Raw genomic sequence first — 11,102 nt, 5'->3', positions numbered from 1 at the left:
AGGGGGGGTGTTGATCTAAATAAATATTCATTTTGGATATTATTACACTTTACTTAAGTTAACTTAGGATAATGCATCTCTTCGTAGTTTGGATTTGAGACACTTAGGGAAGTGTGCACATAGGGATAGAGCTTGTAGGAGAAATTCCACCTTTTTTGGTCTTATTTTGCTGTTACACTCCACATTCGGTGGGTCATCCACGTCTTATGGAATATTATATTATTTATCCTACCTACCCCTATTATTTCTTACCTACCCTTGTTTCTCATTGAGCCACATGTCATAATTGTGTGCTCGTACATCCATATGGCCTTGCCTATATAAGCAGGCCTATATTCATTGTATTGGTTAATCCAGTTGATCATTTGCATATTGATGAGAATACAGTTTGTTCTTATCATTCTATTGTCTCTCTTTTATGCTTTTCATTGTGCCCTAGATCTTGGCAAAATCCTATAGTGTTCAAATCTTGTTAAATGTTTCCTATAGGAATACCCTTCTAGGTCTAGCTAAGCACAAAGTGAAGGTAAAAAATTATCAACTCTTAAAAATAATCTTATCATCCCTCACTCTCTTTTTTATGAATTTGTGTTAAGAAACAAGGTGGAGAAAGGTCACAATATTAACTTTCTTATGTGACTACAAATCTAAAAATATTACCAAATATTAAACTATATATAAAATAAACATGTGTTGCACCATTCATCATAAATATTAAATCAATCATACCAAAAGAGACAACAAATTTATGTGGAGCAACCCTTTTGAGAACAAACTCCACCAAAGAACAAGGGCAATTATATTATTATTCTTCAAAAGAGAAAACATCACAATGATACAATTCACTATGTAGAAGTTTATGATCAACCACAAGAGCCAAGAATAATCTACAAGAAAAGGACCTATCACACAAAAAAGATCAAGCAAAGATTTTATGTTTTATAACAACTAGAGAATTTTGTATTATTGCACCAAAAAAAGAAAGATACAATATTGGAGGTATAATTACAATGAATGAATGACTTCCTTTATAGAAAGAAAGAGATAACCTAACTCTAAATTAAGAACTAAACCAATGCAAAGTATGAGCTAAATTAAGCTCAACTACAAGCTAAAAAAGATAACTAGAAGTGCCTCTAAGTGAACTCAACTAAAAAAGAATATATTAACACCTAGATAAATTAAAGCACCTAAATTAAGGTTAAGTGAAAAATTAATTAAAGGACCCAATTAATAAATAAATAGATAATTTTCCTAAATTACTCCAACACCCCTTGTTAAGATTAACTTAGGGATAAGCTAAAGAGCTAATAACAATGCAAAATGCATGCATGAATGAAACCTGACAACTAAGGCCTGATTAGGTACTCATTTATAAACCAAGTCAAATCACACCAATGAGGTCTCTCTAAATGGAGAAAATGAGAAAACCCAAATGGGAAAAAACCCTTTTCCAAAAATGAGAGATGCAATGAAATTAAAAAGGTATGAAGGACTCAAGATGTACCCCCAAGTACTGAATTGATCATAAAAGTACAATAAATATCCCCCCATAAGAAAGAGAAGAAGAAATAATGTATCCCTCCCTATAATGAAGAAGCTCCAATGTTGAATATGAAGGCTCAAGGATGTATGTTGATGGAGATCCAATAATAAAAACCCACATTAATCCCCTTAGAAAGAAACAAGTCAAGTCTCAAAGGCTGAAACAACTCCATGAAAGGAGATGGAAGGAATAGTCTCTAGAAGATTGCTCCACTATCCAACTATCTGAATAAAAAAATGCCAAATCAACTGAAGAAAATACAAACAATTATGAAGATTCCTGATGAACAATCTCTACAGGCATTGAATATGGGGTGATAGGAATGCTCAAACCACCATCAAAGAGAAATGGAGTATCCTCATTCATGTCCCCAATTTATAGAGTGTGTGATGTATCAAATAATCTTACGATATCTAGCAAGTACTCATCCCACTTTGTTGAATATAGAAGGGAATGATCAACCTGCTAAATTGAATTGATGTTTGAAGAACCAAGAGGAGAAAGAGGATCAAAACAAGTCTCAGGGACCACTACAAATGACCAAAGCACACATAGGTTCAAGTGACCAAACCTCTCCTCATATTTATGATTTACTATTGATGCATAAGAGATGGGACCAGATGCATGCTCAAAATGAACAAAATGAGAGAACTCATACAACCATGATGCATGATCAACATTGCCTTCTACAAAAAGCTCTCTACTATAAAGATCACTAATAAGGATTGAATCAAGGGTGGACTAAATTATATTGCATGTTTCACTACGAGTAATCTAGTAGATGGAAAGAAGGTCGAAAGATAATGAAGGGAACATATAACATTATTTAATATACCACCATCAACCTTAATAGAATCACTTGCATTAATTCTCATGTAAGTGTTATTATGCATCAAAATCTATAGAAATGAATGATTATCAAAAGAAGAGAACATACCCTCTGATGATGCCTTATGATGTGAAGCTCTTGAATCAAGAAGAAACCTAGACGACTAAGAATATTTTGATGCAAATAGACCATGACCTTTCATCTTGTCTTAACCATGTGTCACAGATAAATACCCAAAATATCTAGGTCTTGAAATGGTGGAAGAAGATGTACTAGATGAAGGTGGATAAATAGTGTGCTTCTATGGAAGATGTTGTTGGGAAAATGTTGTCTCAACCTTGCATTTACATGAGGTTACTATTTATAGTAAGTTGTCATTTGAGCACGAAATGGTGCAAAATTCTCCCCGAAGCTTTTGGTTGTCTAGATAAGCATTCTGGTAAAGTTATGTTGCAATATCACAACTAGTTTTGAAGATATTAGATTTTCCATTTTTGAGGGTCCAATGAAAGGTTTAAATTTGATTTTGAGGAATTTAGAGGCCCCAAAATGCCTTGAAAAGTGGGATTAAATGGTGCAGCAATTTACAAGGAAATATAGAACTTCACGAGCTTTCTGGCGCTTCAAACGGTTTGTCAATCGGACACACGATTCTCAAGTTATGGCCTTTGAAAGTTTGTAATCCTGAAATAGGAAATATAAAATACATCAGACACATAAATGAGCTATAAAAAGGGAGTGACACATCATAGGTCATCTAGAAGGGAGATAAGGTCGGCTACACCTTATTAGGTGGTTTTAGCCCATGGTTTTGTAATACCGTTTGACGGTTTCTTGTATTATATCTCCTATATATGAGGTATAGAGGTTGTGTGTAAGAGCCTTATGGCTATTGGGTTACCTCTAAATATCTGATTAGTGGTACTCCTGTGAAGAGATTTCTCTAGAAATATATTGTAATATGTTTTGATTATGGAATAATATATTGGGTGGCTTTTGGAGTGTGGGTTTTTTCTCCCGAAAGGGTTTTCCTCACGTAAATCACTATGTTATGGTTTGAATGTTACTATGTCTATTTTTTTTTTGTAACTATTATGACGATCTGTAAAACTTTTTGTATTACCCTCCTCTCAAGGTTAGTGTAGGAAATTGTTCTTCTACTTAACTTCCTTACAATTGGTATCAGAGATTGATCACCTTTGGTTTCAGTTGTGGGTGTTTGGGTTTTTTGAACTAATCTAGATTTGAGTGGGAGGTTCTGCAGAAGACACTTTTTGATCCTGTTGTAGGAATTTTCAGATGGCAAGCTCGTCAGGGAAAATAGAGGTGGGGAAATTTAATGGAACAAATTTTGAGATGTGGAAGCTAAAGATGAAATATCTACTAATAGATGGAGATCTATGGGATGTTGTTGATGCAAATGTCCAAAGGCCCTCAGACCCTATTGCGGTGGCTCAGTATGATGTTATGAACCAAAAAGCTAAGGGTCTAATCAGATTGTGCCTGGCAAACTCTGTTCTAATCAATTTCCATGAAGAAAACACTACAAAGAAGCTATGGACTAAGCCTGGTAAAATGTATCAAGTGAAATCTTTATTAAATCATCTTTTCTTGAGAAAGATATTGTATTCCTTGAAGATGAAAGAGAGTGGATGAATTGCAGACCACCTAGAAGCATTCAATATGTTGGTGGCTCAATTAGTATTTGTCAGTGTTAGGATGAATGAAGAGGAGAAATGCTAATCTTTCTTTTTTCTTTGCCTGATTCATGGGATTCTCTTGTTATGGTTATCGGTAGTACTTCTATTGTTTTAAAGTCTGAAGATGTGGTGGGTGCCCTACTTGGTGAAGAGATGCAAAGGAAGGTATCCAACAGTTTGAAAGAAGCCCTAACTATTCATGGAAGACATAAGGAGAAAGGCAAGACGAATGAGAAGCGCGATAAGTGCAAATCGAGAGGGAGATCGAAATCTCTTGGAAAGTTCAAAGTCATTTGCTGGAATTGTGGTAAACCAAGTCACATCTGTAAGGATTACAAAGAAGAAAATAAGAAGATTGATTTTTATTCTGAGTCTGAGAAGGAAGATGGTGATGCATTTATTGCAGCTTTGGCAACTCATGAAGGTAATGATGCCTAGTTAATTGACTTAGGTGCATCTTTTCATATGACTTCCAATAGAGATTGGTTTTCTAAATATGAAAAATTTAATGGAGGTAAGGTGTACTTGGGTCATGATTCACATTTAGAGATTGTTGGTTGAGGTAAAGTTAGAATCAGGTTTTCTGATGGTAGAATAAAAAGGATTAATGGTGTGATGCATATCCCTGGTTCAAAATGAAATTTGTTATCTATGAGAAAACTGATAGATGTGGGTGTGCAGGTAGTGATTTATGAAGCAGGATGTAAGATGATTAAGGGTGCTATGGTAATTGCTAGAGGTGTCAGGTTCGATACTTTGTATAAGCTATACGCATACGCTGTTGAGTGTAATAACACTTTTGTAAAAATTAAATTTGTAAAAGATTTGAGGGTCTCACCTTCAGCAGATGGAAATAGTTTTTGGGTACCTAAGAGTGCTCTTTCTTTTAAAGCAAAGTTACCTACAGAGAAGGCAATGTTATGGCACCAAAGGCTTGGCCACATTGGAGAAAAGGGTCTAAGGACCTTGAAAAATAAAAACCTTGTTGAAGGTTTGAATGATTGTAATCTTGACTTTTTCTTTCTATGAGCATTGTGTTTATGGAAAACAAAACCACGTTCATTTTTACTCAAGTTTTCATAAAACTTGTGGTGTTTTGGATCATATTCATTCTGATGTGTTTGGTCCTGTAGATATTCCTTCGATTGGAATATCCACATATTATGTTTCATTTATCGATGATTTTAGTAGGACATAGGTATATTTTCTAAAGAGTAAATCTGAAGTTTTCAACCAATTTAAAGAATTTAAAGCTATGGTTGAGTTGCAGACTGGAAAGAAGATTAAAAGTTTGAGGACTCATAATGGCAATGAGTTTTTCTCTAATGATTTTGATAGATTTTGTAAAGACTATGGCATTAACAGACAAAATACAACTTTGTATTCTCCATAGCAGAATGGAGTAGAAGAAAGAATGAATAGGACAATGATGGAGAAGGCTAGGAGTATGTTGAGTGGTGTTGGACTAGAACAAAAATTTTGGGCTAAAGCTGGGTTAGTGCAAGAAGATGAGTCCACTTTTGGCCAAAAAGTGGAAGTGTTTTCCCTGATTTTCAGATTTTGTCTCATTTGAGCTTAAATTTTGAAACACTTAGATATTGAATCTTGGAAAAAGTCAGGAATATAAAATATAGCCCTCTGAGTGTACTTTCCAAATATATAATTTATTTTAATACCCACATAATAAAAAATAACTTTTTAAATGGAGTTCTGAAAACTATGTTTTAAAAATGTCTGTTTCAGGACCATACCATGCATGTGTACGACCCACACTTTTTGACACAATTAAAATTATTTTCTCAAACCGTTTTGGGAAATGGTTTGTAACACACTGAAGATTGATGAGCATATTTTTCTATTTTTTTTTTTCTAATATTATTTTTTTAATTAATTTTTTAATGGCCGTAATTATCTTTTTAAAAATTTGACGTGTATGACCCACATAATTTGATGTAAACTTAACATTTGTTGATTTTCTTTTTTTTAAATACAAAAGAATTTTGTGTAGATAGATGACATATAATTTTTTTTCCAAAATTCTTTAAAATAAAAAAGTTATTAAATTAACAAAATTAGTTAATATTTCAAATTTATGGACCTGATTTAGTATAAATTAAATGAAAAATAGTTAAAATAATCAATTTTTAAATAAATTTACATATTTAGAATCTAGACAGTATAATCTGAAATGGGTTTTAATTTCGTATAAAAATTCTCTGATTAGAGGTGCGTAAACTATTTCTGAAGTTCATATTTGTGCTTTCATTCATGGAGATTTGAATTTGCAGGTCCATGTCTCAGGTGTGGCCATCCCAAGCCTATCCCGGGCCTAATCCCGAGCCAAGTGGTAGGTTGTGGAATCAACTTCCACAAAACAGGCCCCCATTTTCAAACAAGGGCGGCTTGTGGAGAAAAAAGGAAAAATGCCATTTAGAAACGGGGGCCCGCTTTCAAACAAAATGGGCCCCTGTTTTGTTTGAAAGCGGGCCCCCGTTTTAGAACAAAACAGGGGCCCATTTTTTTTTGCTTCGGACCCCCATTACCTTTCGGCTTGGGATCCCAAAGCACAAATGGGCCCCCATTTTTTGAAAATGGGCCCCCGTTTATAAGAGCGCATTTTCCAACGTGCGGACTTCCGCAAATTTGTGACTCATTACCTTGCACTTGCCCAGCTGTTGCCACTACTTGCTACCTGATTAACAGGTCTCCTTTATCAGCCCATGTTGATAAAACACCTATGGAAGCATGGTCGGGTCACAAGCCTTCTTTGAGACATCTTAGAGTTTTTGGTTGTGAGGCATATGCACATGTACCAAAGGAGAAGCAGACAAAGTTGGATAGCAAGGTTGTGAAATATATATTCATTGGGTATAGTTATGGTGTGAAAGGATACGAGCTTTGGGACCCTGTTGTACAAAAGGCAATTCATAGTAGAAGTGTTATTTTTAGAGAAATTAAGTCGCCTTCTGTTACATTGTAGATAGGATAGACTAAAAAGGAAGATGTGATTCAATTTACTTCTACACTTGAAAGAGTTGAATCAAGACCCCTAGATAGGCAAGAAGTTGAGGAGAGCTCATCTAGCTCTAAATCTTCAGAAGAAGAGGAAGAACCTCCAACTTAGCTTGTTCGAAGCTCTATAAGACATAGAAAACCACCTAAAAGGTATTCACTTGATGATTGGAGATGTATTTTTTCTTTCAATACTAATGTGGATGAAGCGAAATCTATAGAAGAGGCACTAGGTAGGAATGATGCAGAATCTTGGAAGATTGCTATGGAAGAAGAAATGGTAGCTTTGAAAAAGAATGATACTTGGGATCTTGTACCATTGCCTTAAGGACGGAATCTTGTTGGTTGAAAATGGGTGTTCAAGAAAAATATTGGTTCAGATGGAAGCATTGAGAAGTACAAAGAAAGGTTGGTTGCAAAAGGCTACTCTCAGGTTGAGGGTGTTGATTATGGTGAGATATTTTCTCCTGTTGCAAAAATTACATCCATTAGAATTTTTCTTTCTATTGTTGTTGCATATGATTTAGAGGTTGAGCAAATGGATGTGAAAACTGCTTTCCTTCATGGTGATTTGGAGGAGGATATTTTTATGACACAGCCGGAGCACTATGTGGTGAAAGGTAAAAGTAATTTGGTCTGTAAATTAAAGAAATCTTTGTATGGCCTTAAATAGAGTCCTAGGATGTGGTACCAAAAATTTGTTACATATGTGTTGAGTTTGGGATTTGAACATTCTAAATTAGATCACTGTGTTTATTATAAATCTAATACTGATCATTTTCTATACATTGCATTGTATGTTGATGATATGTTATTCATTCATAAAGGGAAATGTATTATTTTAGAACTAATGTCTTAGCTTGCTGCTAGATTTGAAATAAAAGATCTTGGTGTAATGAAATACATTCTTGGGATGGAATTAGAAGAGATAGAGTGAACAAAAAGCTATGGATAGGCTAGAGTAAGTATGTGAATTCAGTGTTATAGAGGTTCAACATGTAGGATTGTAGACAATTGTGTGTTACTTTTACAGTTGGAACAAAATTATCTACTGCAAATTGTCCTACATCCCCATCGAAGATGGAAGACATGAGCAAATTGCCTTACCAAAGTGCAGTTGGAAGTTTGATGTATTCTATGATCTGTACTAGACCAGATATTGCCCAAGAAGTGGGAGTTTTGTCCAGATTTATGTCTAATTCTGTTATTTTTCATTGGGATGTAGTCAAAAGAGTCTTTATATATTTGAAGGATACCTCAGAGTATTATTTGTGTTATCATGGTCATTCAATTGGAGACGTGATTTCCCTTGATATTCATGGTTATGTGGATTCAAACTGGGTAGGTGATATTGATAGCAGAAGATCTACCAGTGCTTATGTGTTTACTTTATTTGGTGGTGCAATTAGTTGGATGAGTAAGCGATGGGTTGTGGTTGCTTTGTCCACTACTGAACCAGAGTGTATGGAAGCTACTCATGATTATAAAGAGGCCATTTGGCCTAAGAGAGTATGTTTAGATATTGGAATAAAACAAGGAGTCGTGACATTTTATTGTGGTAGTCAGAGTGCGATCTACCTAGCTAAGAACCCGACATTTCATGCCCGAACCAAGCACATTGATGTTTAGTATCATTTTGTCAGATATATGGTCGAAGATGGTAGGGTGAAGTTGGTTAAGGTAGAAACTTTTATGAATGTTGAAAATTCTTTAATTAAGGTTGTGATCACAGAGAAGTTCAAAAGGTCCTCAAAGTCTATGGGCCTCATGGCCCCTAGCAATTGATTTATTGTGTTGATACTTCCTTTTCTCTTGCAAGGTGTTCAACAAGTGAGAGATTTGTTGGGAAAATAGTGTATCAACCTTGCATTTACATGAGGTTCCTATTTATATTAATTTTTCATTTGAGCACGAAATGGTGCGAAATTCTCCCTGTAAAGTTATGTTGCAAGATCATAGATAGTTTTGAAGATATTAATTTTTTCATTTTGGAGGGGTCTAATGAAAGGTTTTAATTTGATTTTGAGGAATTTAGAGGCCCCAAAATACTTTGAAAAGTGGGTGTAAATGGTGTAGCAATTTATGAGGCAATAGATCACTTTGCGAGCTTTCCGGTGCTTCAAACAGTTTGCCAATCGGACACGCGGTTCTCAAGTTATGGCCTTCAGAAGTTTGTACTCCTGAAATAGGAAATAGGAAATAGGAAATACATCGGACACATAAATGAGTTGTAAAAAGGGAGGGACACATCATAGGGCATCTAGAAGGCAGATAAGGTCGACTACACCTTATTGGGTGGTTTTAGCCCATGGTTTTGTAATATCGTTTGACAGTTTCTTGTATTGTATCTCCTATATATGAGGTGTGTGAGATAGAGGTTGTGTGTAAGAGTCTTATGGCTATTGAGTCACCTCTGAATCTCTGATTAGTGGTACTCCTATGAAGAGCTTTCTTTGCAAGTATATTGTAATTTGTTTTGATTGTGGAATAATATATTGGGCAGCTTTTGGAGTGTGGGGTTTTTCTAAGGGTTTTCCCCACGTAAATCATTGTGTTATGGTTTGAATGTTATTATATATATTTCTATTTTCTATAACTTTTGTGACGATCTGTAAAAATTTTTGTATTACCCTCCTCTCAAGGTTAGTGTAGGAAGTTGTTCTGCTACTTAACTTCCTTACAGATGTGTCAGCTCATATCAATCTTCTTTGCATAACACTGATGCTCATCATTTCTTGGCTTAATGCAATATGCACATTTCAACTTCTCCTTCATTGATGATGACCTCTTGGAAGAGGAAGAACAATCTAAAGAATCATGTGATTGTGTCTCCTTGGGCTACTCATGTGACTTGTGCGATTGTGTGTCCTTGGGCTACTTATGTGACTTGGAATGCTTATGTTTCTATTTCTTACCTTTTCCATTTGAAGTTTTCTAATCTACAGAATTCTCGGAAGTAATAAGAGCCTATGATTTGGAAGACTTCGATCTCCCCATCTAAACTAACTTTTTTTTTCTTGTGTTAGTTGAGAAGCAAACTCATCAAGTGAAGGCATGACATAATAAGTACAAAAATTAAATAATCAGGACCAAGCTTGGCAAGGATAGAGAGAATCCATCGAGAGTCCTCCTTCTCAATTTTGCACAACTTCACCTATAATCTGAGAGACTTTATTTTGGTGAAGAATTCTTGGATACTATCAAAATAATTGAGATTCAATCCAATAAGCTTGTTCTCGAAGTAGAAACTCCTTAATGCATCTTGCTTTCCAAATAGGGAGTCCAATGTATTCCATATCTCATTGGGTGTTGTGTAAGACAGAACATGAAAGACAGGATGTGGAGAGATAGACATGCATAATGTTCCAAAATCCTCATCACACCTATTAAACCAGTTTTTCTTCTTAACAACACTTGTAGGTTCACCTTTTGTACCCATGGTCACTCTATATAACCCTTGGTGTTTCAAGTGAATCTCCATTTATTTTTTCTAACCATGATAGTTAAATGGAGTAAGGGGAGAAATATGATTTGGATCCATGAAAAATTAAAAGAGTACAGAAATGGACCGATATAGCAGTAAATATCCTCTCAATGACAAAAAAATCCACTTGAATCACTAAAAAAGCAACTGATTTGCACATTTTCTTAGAAAGAACCCAAAAAGGACAAGATTGAGATATGAGTTATTAATGAAAAATATTCAAAAAATGACCTGTGATACAAATAGGGGACTCTAACAGATTTTTGACAATGTATGGAAGTCAAAAAAAAGAGTCAAGATGTGCAAGATATGGCCCCGAAAGCGCAAAATTGATGGCTAACTTTGGAGGCCTATTATGGAAAATTAGTGTAGAATCTGATCAAACCACCTAAAAAATAAGATCAACTCCAAATCTATATTTCCAATGATATCTTGTTTGCTCGATTTTGACTATGTATGATGAACTTATGACCAAAAAACCAAATGCTTCTTCTTATGGGTTGGAGGGAAAAAATAAAAGAGATCTGCTAA

The sequence above is a fragment of the Cryptomeria japonica genome, chromosome 2 (assembly GCF_030272615.1).
Source record: "Cryptomeria japonica chromosome 2, Sugi_1.0, whole genome shotgun sequence".
NCBI lineage: Eukaryota > Viridiplantae > Streptophyta > Pinopsida > Cupressales > Cupressaceae > Cryptomeria > Cryptomeria japonica.
The sequence above is the reverse complement of the archived record's forward strand: the minus strand, read 5'-3'. Positions refer to the sequence as shown.